Raw genomic sequence first — 13,949 nt, forward strand, 5'->3', positions numbered from 1 at the left:
ATCACTTATGTGTAGAATCTCAAAGATAACACAAATGAATCTACCTCTGAAACAGAAATAGAATCACAGACATAGAAAACAGACTGTTGGTTTCCAGGTCAAGAGGACTGGGGGAAGGATGGAGGGAGAGATTGGGGTTAGCAGATATAAGCTTTTATATACAGAATGGGTAAACAATAAGGTCCCAAGTGTAGCACAGAGAACTATATTCAATTTCTGTGATTAAACCATAATGGAAAAGAATATTTAAAAGTGTATATATGTGTATAACTGAATCACTTTGTTGTATATCAACAAGTAATACAACACTGTAAATCAACTGTACTTCATTGAGAAAATGGAAAAGAAACTGAATGATTCTTGGGTTTCCTGCATATATATTCCAAATCATAACTCTATTCAAAATTTTCCCCTTCAATAAAATAAAGCCGTTCTTAATTGTACTATAGCTTTGTTTTCCTCAATTCTGTAAATGAGGGCTCAGCAAACATTTTCTTTAAAGAACTAAATATAAGATATTTAGCCAGATGATCTGTTTGCAACAATTCAACTGCCACTGATGTATAAAAGCAGCCACAGACAATGAGCCTGCTGTGTTACAATAAAACTTTATTTACAAAATAGGGAGCAGGCTGGATTTGACTTGTGGGCTATAGACTGCTGACCCAATCTAGATACATGATTCAACTGTCCACTCTGTAACGTTTGCTTAAATTTAGTTTTGAGCTAAAAATAGTGCAGATGCCTAAATAAAGCTGATGGGACACTATGAACATTAAAGAGCAGAATTACACAATTCTATGCAGACAAGGATGTTCATTCATAATTTTTCCAAATTTTGTAGAGAGCAGGGTGATGAACCAGACAAATTTGCTGAAGGCTAACTTTCTTCCCCTAGCCAATTCCAACATATTTACACGATAACCTGAAGAAAGATTATTTGACTTCTCTCATGTGCCAGACATATTTTCTCATTTTAACCTAACCAATGCTGAGATATATTTTTATTGTTCTGATCTTTTTTTGATTCTTTTGAACTGTGGTGTTGGAAAGGACTCAGGAGTCCCTTGGACTGCAAGGAGATCAAACCAGTCAATCCTATAGGAAATCAGTCCTGAATATTCATTGGAAGGACTGATGCTGAAGTTGAAGCTCCAATACATTGGCCTCTCAATGCAAAGAACTGACTCATTGGAAAAGACCCCAATGCTGGGAAAGATTGGAGGCAGGAGGAGAAGGAGACAACAGAGATTGAGATGGTTGGATGGCATCACCGACTCGATGGACATGAGTTTGAGCAAGCTCCTGGAGTTGGTGATGGACAGGGAGGCCTGCTGTGCTGCAGTCCATGGGGTCGCAATGAGTCAGACATGACTGAGCAAGTGAACTGAACTGAACTGTTCTCATTTTATTGATGAATAACTGAGGTTCAATGAAGTTAAGCAATTCATAGAATGGGATAGCAAATGTCAGATACACAGTCAACAAAAGGTATTTAGTGCAGTATTATAGGAGAGAATTGACCCTCAGGTTCGGTCTCTGTTTGAACCCTCTGACCTTGGTTCATGAAATGGACAACTTTATACAGTTGAAGATATAATTGTTTTAATACATCATAAATTACATGAATTAATGAAATGTTAAAACATTTTTCTTTAGATTATTTCTGTGATTAAGTAATAAAAACTGAACCTTGCCTACCTAACTTATTCAATAGCTAAATATCTGCAGTAACATCATAAATACGTTAAATTTCAAGTCTGAGATACACATGCATGTTATATGTACAAAGTACAATATACCTTTATTCTTAGCTTCAAAATATTCATATACTTCCCATTGGTATAAGAATATTCTTTGAACTAAGAATAAAAGAGGATTTTGTCCCTGTTCTTAGAACTTTTCAGTCACTGAATTTTATAAAATGAACTTTGTAACTGTGTTGCTCCTTAAGATTTTGTGGGGGGTGGGGAAAGTGTTGACTGCCATTCTAATTCTTTTACCCAGCTTTTTTTAAAAAGCCGACTAGAGCTTTTGCTTTCTCTCTCCCTCTCCCAACATGGCGGCCTCAGCGAAAAAGAAGAATAAGAAGGGGAAGACTATCTCCCTAACAGACTTTCTGGCTGAGGATGGAGGGACTGGTGGAGGCAGCACCTATGTCCCCACACCAGTCAGCTGGGCTGATGAAACAGACGATCTGGAAGGGGATGTTTCAATCCCTTGGCATAGTAATAATGATGATGTGTATCGGGCACCTCCAATTGACCGTTCCATCCTGCCCACTGCTCCACGGGCTGCTCGGGAACCCAATATCGACCAGAGCCGTCTTCCCAAATCTCCACCCTACTCTGCTTTTCTAGGGAAGCTGCCCTATGATGTGACAGAAGAATCCATTAAGGAATTCTTTACAGAGGATTAAATATCAGTGCAGTGCATTTACTGCATGGACCCAGCAATCCTGAGAGGTTAAAAGGTTTTGGTTAGGCTAAGTTTGAGGACCTGGATTCCTTGCTCAGCGCCCTGAGCCTCAACGAAGAGTCTCTAGGTAATAGGAGAATTCGAGTGGACGTTGCTGATCAAGGACAGGATAAAGACAGGGATGATCGTTCTTTTGGCCGAGATAGAAATTGTGATTCTGACAAAACAGATACAGAGGGCCCGTCCTGCTGCAGACAGCTTTGATGACTACCCGCCTAGAAGGGGTGATGATAGCTTTGGAGACAAGTATCAAGATCGTTACGATTCAGACTGATACCGTGATGGGTATCGGGACAGTTACCGTGATGGCCCACGCTGGGACATGGATTGATACGGGGGCCGAGATCGCTATGATGACCGAGGTGGCAGAGACTATGACAGAGGCTATGATTCCAGGATAGGCAGTGGCAGAAGAGCGTTCGGTAGCAGGTACTGTAGGGATGACGACTACGGGGGAGGCGGGGACCACTAGGAATACAGATACGACAGACGAGATGACCGGTCCTGGAGCTCCAGAGATGATTACTCTCAGGATGATTACAGGCGGGATGATAGAGATCCCCCCCCGCCCCCAAAGACCCAAACTGAACCCAAAGCCTCGGAGTACTCCTAAGGAAGATGATTCCTCCGCTAGCACCTCCCAGCCTCTATCTTTGGAGGGGCAAAGCCTGTTGACACAGCTGCTAGAGAGCGAGAAGTAGAAGAGCGGCTACAGAAGGAACAAGAGAAACTGCAGCGTCAGCTGGATGAGCCAAAACTAGAGCGACGGCCTCGGGAGAGACACCCAAGTTGGCGAAGTGAAGAAACTCAGGAACGGGAACGATCGAGGACAGGAAGTGAGTCATCACAGACTGGGACCTCACCCACATCTGGCAGAAGTAAGTCAGACCAGGATGCACGAAGAAGAGAGAGTGAGAAGTCTCTAGAAAATGAAACCCCCAATAAAGAGGAAGACTGTCAGTCTCCAACTTCTAAGCCTCCTGGACCTGAACAGCCGCTAAGGTAATGCCAGCCCCTCCACCAAAGGAGCATGCTTGGGGGAAGCGAAGTTCCAACCCTCCTGCTCGATCTCAGAGCTCAGACACAGAACAGCAGTCCCCTCCAAGTGGTGGAGGGAAAGTAGTTCCAGCTCAACCACCTGAGGAGCGATGGGCAAGGAAAGATGAAAATAAAGTAGATGGGGTGAGTGCCCCCAAAGGCCAAAGTGGGAACTCCAGCCGTGGTCTGGGAGATGGAGCGAACAAAGACCACTGGAAGGAGTCAGACAGGAAAGATGGCAAAAAGGATCATGACTCCAGCTCTGCACCTGAGCCAAAGAAAGCTGAAGAAAATCCAGCCTCAAAGTTCAGTTCTGCAAGCAAATATGCTGCTCTTGCCATCGATTGTGAAGATGAAAGTGAGGGAGGTTACACCGAATAGACCTCTGCATTCTGTGCTTTCTCCTAGTCTCTCTCCACCCTGGAACATTTGAGAGCAAATCAAACCTCTATCCAGACAAGACAAAATAAAACTCACCATCTCCTGGAGACCTTTCTTAACATTAAAAAAAAAAAAAACACAAAATGAAATTCTTTTGCATGCTGCTGCAGCCTTTAAAGTATTGAACTAACAGGAGAATCACCAGTGTAGCCAGAGAAAGATATGTACAGCTCTTAATGGAAAAGTTGTGGTGTGTTTTTATGGCACGTGCATTGCCTGTGTGATTCATGCCTATGGGCCTCCGTTTAGCAAAATGCAGTGGCAGTGATGCAGTGTCTGGAATCTAGTTGGACAGTAGACAGGTATAAGGAAGAGTGAGGTTCCTACCTTTAATTCTTACTATCCTGTTGTGGCATACATGAATTCTCAAATATTACCTGAATAAATTCTCCATCCTCAGCAAGGTAGGTTTAGTCTCTGATGTTTCAGTCTCCAGGAGGCTGCCAGCCCCTCCTCTCATTTAGTTCTGAGTTACTGGGGCCAGCCTACAGGGAGTTCCTTCATTTGTACCCCCCAGGGGGGTAGGTGGGAGTGAGTCTACAGGCCACTGAAGAATAGGACTGTTTGGTGACCAAAATAAATGGGGAAATCGTGGTTTGAAAAGAAGGTTGGGGGTTTGGTGAATTATCTTGCATCAGAGAAAATGGTATATGACCTCCAGTAAACACATGAATGGTTTACTTCCTGGAGCAGGAAGCACTTAGGGTTCGTGGGAATTCCCAAATCTTTGTGTGTCCTGGTTTTACCCTTTCCTGGCTCCTGCATGTCTTGAGTCTCACTCCTTCCCTCCAGCCATTCCTGCTTCTGCTGCTTTGACCCCTTTTGCACCTCAGGAAACTTTAGAATTACCAGTCTTAGGTGGTGAGTGTGGCCACTCACCCACATTGGGGTGAAGAGAAATTAAATTGGAAACCTTTCTTACAACCTTGATTGGTGTTGAGGGGTGTGCTTTTTAAAAAAGTTTCCATCTCTGCACTGAAATCCCACACAAATGTTTGGGTTTATAATGTGGCCTAGACCAATGTTGCCAGGTGGGGTGGGGGGTCGGTTCTTTTTATTTTTTTAGCATTCCTTTTGAGAATGAATGATAATGGGGAACAATTTAACAATGTTCTTGCTTCTCTTGCAACACAATAGCTTTACTTGCCTGCTTTTATGTGCACCTTGGTACTATCAGCTCAACAGATGGTGTCCTTATGGGCAGTATTGGTACCTACAGAGAAGAGACACCTTGGTCTCTTTTATTTGCAAGCTTTTTTCCCATCAGTCCTAGGTTAGACCCTGTCCAACCTTGCAGGGTGTTGGTTTATGAGTGCTGCAGCAGTGAGCATAATGAATCATTTACCCAGTGGACATAAAGGACATACCAAGTGAAGTAACTTTAAATAATTGGCTTGGAGTGGCTAGTAGCTAGGAAGTGGCTTTTAGAGATACCCAAGGTTGAGAGGGTATTTTTTTAAACCATTTGCTATAGATGTTGAAAAGGTAGGGTTTGCCCTCTTCATGTCTACTCCTTCCAAATAGATGTATACAAAAAAGCTTCCCCCCTCCCCATTCCTCTACTCTGCCACCCCGTTAAAACAAACAGGGATTTATGACCCGCTCCTCATTACATGTAAAATTTGTACAAAAATATCTTCTATGAAAATGACTTGTAATCTATAGACTTATTACCTGGGAGATGTCTTGAGATGTAAAATCCCATCCTTTGGGTTTTGGGGTTTTTTGTTATCTCCAGATAAATCTGGTCTTTAAAGTTCAAAAAAATAAAAGCAGACTAGAAATTTCAGAAATTTCAAATAATGTAAAACCTAAATATTAGAATGACTGTGTGTTCATTTGTGTAGCAAAACTCTGGTTTAGTGGCCTTTTGTATTAACTAAGTTTCAGGGAACATCCTGAGAAAGCTGTATGTTATCGATAAGATTTCAGCCATGAGAAAAGGTGGTAGTACACTCAGCTCTTATATTAGCCTTGACTTTTTTTTTTTATGTTTTCTCTTTTTTTCCCATTTATTTTTATTAGTTGGAGGCTAATTACTTTACAATATTGTAGTGGTTTTTGTCATACATTGACATGAATCAGCCATGGATTTACATGCTTGACTCCTTTTTATTTATTTATTCAATGCACAATCATTGAGCCCCTATTCTTGGCTAGGCACTAAATCTTAATTTATTTTCACTTAATAACATGCTAAGTTCAAGAGTTGAAATTTTCAAGGGATGTACCAGAAGGCACAAAGAAGACTTTAATTTAGACCAGTAATATCAAGGACAGTTTACTAGATGAAATGCTGCTGGAGTTCCCTGAATCAATGAGCAAGTAATTGAGAAGTGGGAAGTTGGGAAAAGAAATTGCAAAGGGAGCAGAAATGTCCAGGAGTCTGTCAAGGATTTCCCCTCATTCCTTAAGAGCAGAGATGTGGGCCCAGAGGAAGGGTTGTGAGGAAAATGTGTTTTTCGTTCTTAAGGTGTGTGGGTGAAATAGCAATGGGTGGTACTGATTCTGTATCAGTCACAAAGGTAGGCGGAGATTCTAATGGCAAAAGAGACAAGTTGTGGAAAGGAACTTATGCTTTTTGCAGAAATGGATAAAGTTCTAGCAAATCATGGATTTCATGGTCTAGGCAACTTGCATGTATGTGCATTCCATCACAGATCCCAGATTTCAACTCTGCTTCTATTGAAGAGTCAAGTAACTTTGGTTCTGAGAACAGTGAAAGTTGCACAATGTGGCCTTTTCAATTTTACTTTTTCGTTAACATTTATAATTTACCTATAATATTTTAAGAGGTACACTTATTACTGACACCATCTTCACACAGAATTTCTGTGAAGAACACAAATTTAGGATGCAATGCAAACTTTCTGACACTAAATCTTCCTGTAATGACTAAATTAATGGTGGAGGTGAAAGAGTCAGAGATATTTATGACCCTGGCTTAACACCTTCCTCAAATTTAGTGTATCACAGTATTTGGGCATAATAATTTTGTGTGTTACAAACATTTAAGATGGTAAAGAATCTGCCTTCAATGCAGGAGACCCAGGCTCGATCACTGGGTCAGGAAGATCTAGAGAAGGGGAATGGCAACCCACTCTAGTATTTTGCCTGGAGCATCCCATGGACAGAGGAGCCTGGTGGACCATAGTCCATGGGGTCGCCAAGAGTCAGACATGACTGAGCGACTAACATTAATAGCCTTTTACAGTTAATAAATGGTTAAGCAATATTCAAACTCTCTTACCTTTTTGTTATCCCTTACTATAATATCTTAGCACAGATAAACTCCAGGGTAGAAACAGGAGTCACAAAGATACTTTCCTATAGGCATTAGGTCTAAATCCAATTTTCTTCATGTTTAGGAAACATTCAGTTTGCCTAAAATTAGTGTATTTTGGATGTTTACAGTGAAACAAACGTAAATAAATAACAAAATAAAATACAATTTATTTACATTAATATTTCAAGTTAAGAGTACTTCAAACCACTATTTTAAGAGTTCTTTAGTTGTTCTATGTATACATATTAGAATAATACTGTATGCAGCAGCTTGGATCTAATTATGGCAAATAAGCAAATGTGGCATTTCTGTAAACTACTCTGCAATTGAGTGTACTTGCTATTCATTGGTAGATTCACCCTCTATACCCAAATATTATAATAAGAATAAAACGGATGGTTCCACATTCTACCATTGGTAAGGATAAGGTTTCCTACATTCTGCTTCCTAGATGAGAACTGGTTTAAGTCTTGATGAGAGTGAGCTTGCATTTTGGAGGTCTCGGTTTCTCTAGCTAAGAGGAGTCAGGAGAAATAGGAAATAATGATTCCTATGATAATGAGTCTAAATCATCTTCCTACTATATTTTTATTGGAAACTTATTTTTAAAAGTTCAAATTCAAAACTATGTGAACTTATTAAATAATGCTCATTTTTAAATGGGCTGTAAGTCATTACAAAATTTGAGAAGACAGTTGCAAAGATTGTGACAGACCTAGTATAGTTTTAATTATTTTGGACAGAAGGAAAAAATGAGAACTGAATGAGTTTTCATGTCTCCTGCTGTAACAGCACATGTGCAGGGTAATTTTTTTATATGGAGTTTTGCTCTTCTGTAGAAATATTAAGACCTGCTACCTTTATGCTTTATTTTCATGCTTCTAGGGTTTACTATAGAACTCTAACGTTCATGCTTTCATGTCACAGGATTAAATATTAAACAGTATCACTAACTAGATATGGTACATTTACTTTCCAAGTAATTGGATTGTAGATGAACCTGCTGCTACTAAGACTTCAACTTTATTCTCCTTTTAGAGCACTGCAATGTGGAGACTGTCCACAGAGCAGAGAAAAGCTGAAAATGGTTGGCTAAGGTTTGACATTGCCTTTGGGATACATTATCATGCTCGCCAACAAAGGTGTCAGGACATCAGTATTGAACTATAACACACAGCATGCCAAATCCTTCAGAATTCCTCACCTCAACATAGATGTCACTATCAGTAATTTAACAGTAGCTTTACTTTCTTTAAAAAATTAGCTTTAAAGTAATGCCTACTCATTGTAGAAGATATGGTAAATTGATAAAAATCTTTAAATCACCTATGATTTCTCTACTCAGAGATAACACTGCAAACATTTTCCTGCTTATGTACATGTTAAAAGTTTATACATATAAAATCTGTTGTTTTATATTGAGCATTTTCCCTATTTTAAAACTCTTCCAAGTATATTTTAAAAGAGCTGCTTATTCTTTATTCTTATGGCTGCACTAAGAAATGGGTAATCATTCATTGCAGGACATTTGGGTTGCTTCCAACTGTTTGCTGCCATAAATAACGACATGGTAAAAATCTTTGTGCATAAATCTTTGTCTTCATTTCTGATAATTTCTTTAGGACAGAGTCCCAGAAATGGAATTGCTGAGTCAATGAGAATGAATATGTTTAAAGTTTGGGTATCATTCCAAACTTGCTTTCCTAAAAGGCTTTATGATCATATTTGTACACCTATCATGAGTTTATGATTATGCCTCTCACTACACCCTGATTTGTAACTTGAAAAGCACTTTAATTAACTGCCTAATACTAGTCTAATATTTGAATAAGTTATGATACCATCACTAGATGGAATAATATGCATTTCATTAAAATTAAAATTATGCATATTATGTTGTTGCATTAAGCTTATTGATGATATGCTATTAAGCAAAACACATGATATAAAATTAAATATACTCTATCATTGCAAATATGTATGTATATGGAAATTATTCAACAAAGATGATAACCAATAAAAATAAAACCTAATAATAGGAGAGTACCTTAAAAGGATAAAACTTACTATATAGTTAATAAAAAACAATGTAACACTAAGTGCTTAGAATTCATTATTTCACTCCACTTTATAATAACCATGGAAAGAGGTCCTGAAGCTTGAAGATTTTATGCACTGGTCTAATAATCATACAAGAATACAGTACAGTTCTGGAATTTAAACCCAGGTTGCTGACTTCAAATCCACATTTAGGAAAGTAAGCTTACATATGAATCCTTTAAACATGTTTCTAGTCCCTAAACTTTATAAGATGCTGTTGCATATTCTTTATGGCAAAATAATATAAAATGTTGTATTTAATAGAAACCACAATGAATAAGCTTATGATTTTATAGAAAGTAAATAAATTATTAAAAACCAAATAAAAAGGACTTAAAAGACACAATTCTGAAAAGGAAAAAAATGTTCCCAAAAAACATGAAAAAATAATATTCTACCTAACAATTAATCAGTGGGATGCAAGCAAAACAATAAAATAACACCCAATTCAACCCAATTCAACCCAATCTGAGGATGAAGAATAACTATATGCTGCTCAGAACTATTTATATTTTATTATTATGACTCTGATATAAATATATGTTATTACTTTAATATAACAAATGCTCAATTTCTTTTTATTGCCATGAATAAACATATGTATTATAGTAAAGATCTAGGTTGACTCTTCAAATAATTCATGACTTTATTTTTCTTAAACATTCAGTAAATTTAGTATTTTTCACTGCAATGATAAAACACAGTCTTTAGTTCTTTCAAGGAATATTTATTGATTGCCTATCAAGTACTAGGCATTATTGTAAGAGATATGGATATATACTGTATCCAACAAACAAAAATACTTGCCCTTTTTAAACTTATGTTCTCATATGGAATTCAGATAGCAATCAAGATAAATCATTAAAGTACATATTCTATAATATATTGATAAATTATAAGTAAATGCCTAAAATAAGGCAGAAAAGAGAGATATGAAATTTTAAAGATGGAATATTGAAATTTTATGTAAGACAGCCAGAGAAGGCATCACTGAGAAAGTGACTTTGCTGCACAGACTTCAAGGAAATAAAAGAGTTCACTGTGAGGAAATCTGTGGCAAGAGCCTTCCAGGCAGGGCTAAGTGATATTGGCAAAGACTCTGTGGTAGAGGACTTATTAACTTGTTCATAGGATCATAAATGCCAAAGTAACTGCAACAGTGTAGTTCAGGAGACACAGTAGGAGAAGACCAGAGAATTAATGGGGGCTACATGAGATTTTGTAATTAAGGTGATCATATACCCAATTTTATGCCTGTTATTTGGAGAAGGCAATGGCACCCCACTCCAGTACTCTTGCCTGGAAAATTCCATGAACAGAGGAGCCTGGTGGGCTGCCATCTATGGGGTCGCACAGTGTCGGACACAACTGAAGCAGCAGCATGCCTATTATTTAGGGGTGAATGTTTAAAACGTGTATTCACTCTCAAAAGTATCCCAGTTTGGAATAATAAGTCACCATGATTGTAGTAAGAAGTTTGAATTTTACGTTAGTAACTTGTCACTGATAGTTTGAAAAGGTGGATGATATATTTTGTGCTTCACTTGAGTAACTCATGTCTACATCAAGACTAGAGGTAAGGAAGTCAAGAGCTGAGGAAAGTATATTTATTATTTAAATTTATCAAAATTTAATAATGTATTTCAAAGCAAAAAAAAAAAGTGTCTGGCCAAGATTAAGTATGATGTTTAGATGTCATGAATTTTTAATCATTTTTAATTTGGAGCAAATTGTCCCTCTTTTGCCTTTCATGACCTCACAATGTTTTTAAGATCTCACAGTGATTATTTTGTGAAATGTACCTCAATTTAGATTTATCTAATATCCCCTCTTGTTCATGAGTCATATTGATTATTCTTAGTATTTCATGTCAGCATGTAACAGTATAAATTTATCCCATTGCTGATGGTCTTAACTTTGGTCACTTGAAGTGGTATTTGCCTTGGTTTTACAACTATAAAATTGTCCTTTCTGTAATAATCTGTTATCAAATGATTTTAACATGCATTTATTAGTTTTGTCTGAATAAATGACACCTTTATGGTTTTCAAGTGATGATTCTCTAAATCTGTCAATGTTTTTATGTTAAAGGACATTCCATTGTAAGAAAAGTTTTACTTTCATTCTTCCCTTATAGATTTCCATTTTATTCAGAAAGTTATAAGGGCTTTTATAATCAGTTCTTATGTTCAAATGGTTTCAGAGTTGTCTAACAGAAACTCCTTCAAAGTATGTTCTGTTGGTAGGTCTCCCATCATTCTCTGACACAAGTTCCCAATTTGACAATGTAAGATGTTACATATTTCATCATGTGATTTCTCAGGCCAAGACACTGGACACACACACACACACCCCATATCAACAAACATTCGAAACTATTGGTGTATAATCAAAAAAGATAGGGGATTGATAATCCTGGGGATTGAAACATGACGCACATGAATAGGCTGCTTCACATACATAGAGAATGGGATGCCATTACTCAGTTCATGTAAAAAGAGAAAAAGTCAGCCATTCATTTGGATGTTTGGGGTCTCACTGTGCCAAAAATCTGTTTTTTTGGAGGCATATTTTGAGACTTGTGACAAACAGAAAGTGCAGCTTGCTTCATTCCTCTCTGGTTCTATGCCAGGGAAGACACATTTGAGTTTCAGAATCAAAATCAGAGTCTGCTTTTTATGTGTTTTTCTTATTCTGGCAGAGGATTCATCTCTCTCTGCTCTTCTTTAAGTCCTTTCCCTATTCTGCTAAGCTCTTGCCTTTATGTGACTCTCAAAACTCTTTTAATACCCAGCTCTCATGTGCAGCTTCCTGTTTTACATAAGTTTTGAACAGATGCTATTTCTGAGTGGGGAAGGAAATATACTGGCATACTGTTTTTGAGGGGGAAATTAAAGGTAATATTGCTAATTCTATATAGCAAAACATATAACCTTTTCCTCGAAGTTTGCTGAATAATAATATTTATCCTAGGACCAGTAACTTTTAACACTATCTTACTTTCTATTGAAAACAGAAAGAGGAGAAAACATAGATTGACTTGTAAGGATAAGGAGAAGTTATTAAGTAATAGAGGTCATATGTTCCACATTGTGCCAAAGCATCAGGATGAATATTTTAAGAAATAATGAAGGAAGAAGGATAAAAAATAAAAAAGAAAGAAAGGAAAGAAAGAAGGAAAAAATACAAGAAGGAAGAAATAATTGATTTCTTACCTAAAATAATAACACTTTTTTTTGGTATGTCACCTCCACAAACACTTTTCTTCCTTTAAAGATTATTTTCTTCTTTTTCTTTCTAAAAAATCCATAAATGCAAAGTTATGTTGATTTACACTAATCTCTAATATAACATTACTATGTGACAGAAATGGGGATAATGAAAATAAAATGATATTAGTTCTGTTGGCTCACACTAAAGTTGATTTCTCATTATCTCCAGTTAGGTAAATCACAAAAAAAGCACTTCATGTTTGGTTACTATCTCAAAACATTATAAAATATGGTAAAGTTTAAATAAGCTGGACTGCAATTACCTCCCAATTAATCTTGGCATTAAAAACATTGTTGTCTGTGTTTAACCTACAACCTTCTGATTTATTTACTAATAACATGATAAAATTATTTTTTCTCTCCATGATAAAATTTAAGCAGCTTGATTTTAGTCACTTTAAGGTTTTAAGAAGCTTACAGCCCAAGTCATAGCTTAAAATGTGTAATTTTCAGGCTTTCAATCATGTTCAAATATAAAAGAAGAGATGTATTTCTTATCCTACACTGAACAAATGTTCACAAAATTTAAATAAGGTGTAATTACCAGTGAAGACAAACAGGTGAAGATAACAAGGTTCTTTGGTAAGAAACTAAGAGCAAAATAAATTCTGTATATTGTTGCAAACAAACAAAAATTCTCTTTTGGCAAGAGTAAAGATAACTTTTCCTCCTGTTAGTCCTCTCAAAAATCTAAAATGATTATAATTTTCCTGGCTATTAAATCCAAGTTTCAATGACTAATCATTTTGTTTTTAAGTTTCTAGAAGCATACATGTCCTATTCCTTGAGACTTGTTAAAGTATATTCTTTCAGAAGACAAATTTTTATTTCAGAAAAGAAAAGACTCCATACTTGAACTGAAAATGGAGGACTGAACAAGGTACATTTAAGAAGATAGGTTAAAAAATGGAGTCAACTGAAGCTCATTTTGACTTTGATAAAAGCTAAATTAATTTAAAGATGGGTCATATCCAAGACTTTTGTTGCTCATAAATAAAATCAAAGAGCAATAGTCATTTATTATGAATGGCAATACAAATTCCTAATGATATTTAGGAGAGAGTTTTGTATTGTCAAAAAAACTAGTTTGATAAGAATTGTGTATGCATATGCATTTGTATATTTATACAGTCATAATTAATGTCTGGTCAAAGTTATGGATTTTCCAGTCATCATGGATGGATGTGACAGTTGGACTCTCAACTGAGAGCCGAAGAATTGATGCCTTGAACTGTGGTGTGGGAGAAGACTCTTGAGAGTCTCTTGGACTGCAAGGAGATCCAACCAGTCCATCCTAAAGGAAATCAGTCCTGAATATTCATTGGAAGGATTGA

At 36.9% G+C, this 13,949-nt stretch overlaps 1 long non-coding RNA gene and 1 pseudogene across 1 annotated transcript in view; one reads left to right on the forward strand and one right to left on the reverse strand.

Annotated features, from left to right (window-relative positions):
* The window catches only part of LOC122686126, a 248,883-nt gene that overhangs the window by 18,170 nt on the left and 216,764 nt on the right, over nt 1-13,949 (reverse strand). The gene's annotated exons all lie outside the window — the stretch shown is intronic.
* LOC122686123 lies at nt 2,035-4,001 on the forward strand (annotated as a pseudogene).

Source organism: Cervus elaphus, chromosome 29 (genome assembly GCF_910594005.1).
Source record: "Cervus elaphus chromosome 29, mCerEla1.1, whole genome shotgun sequence".
Taxonomy (NCBI): Eukaryota; Metazoa; Chordata; class Mammalia; order Artiodactyla; family Cervidae; genus Cervus; species Cervus elaphus.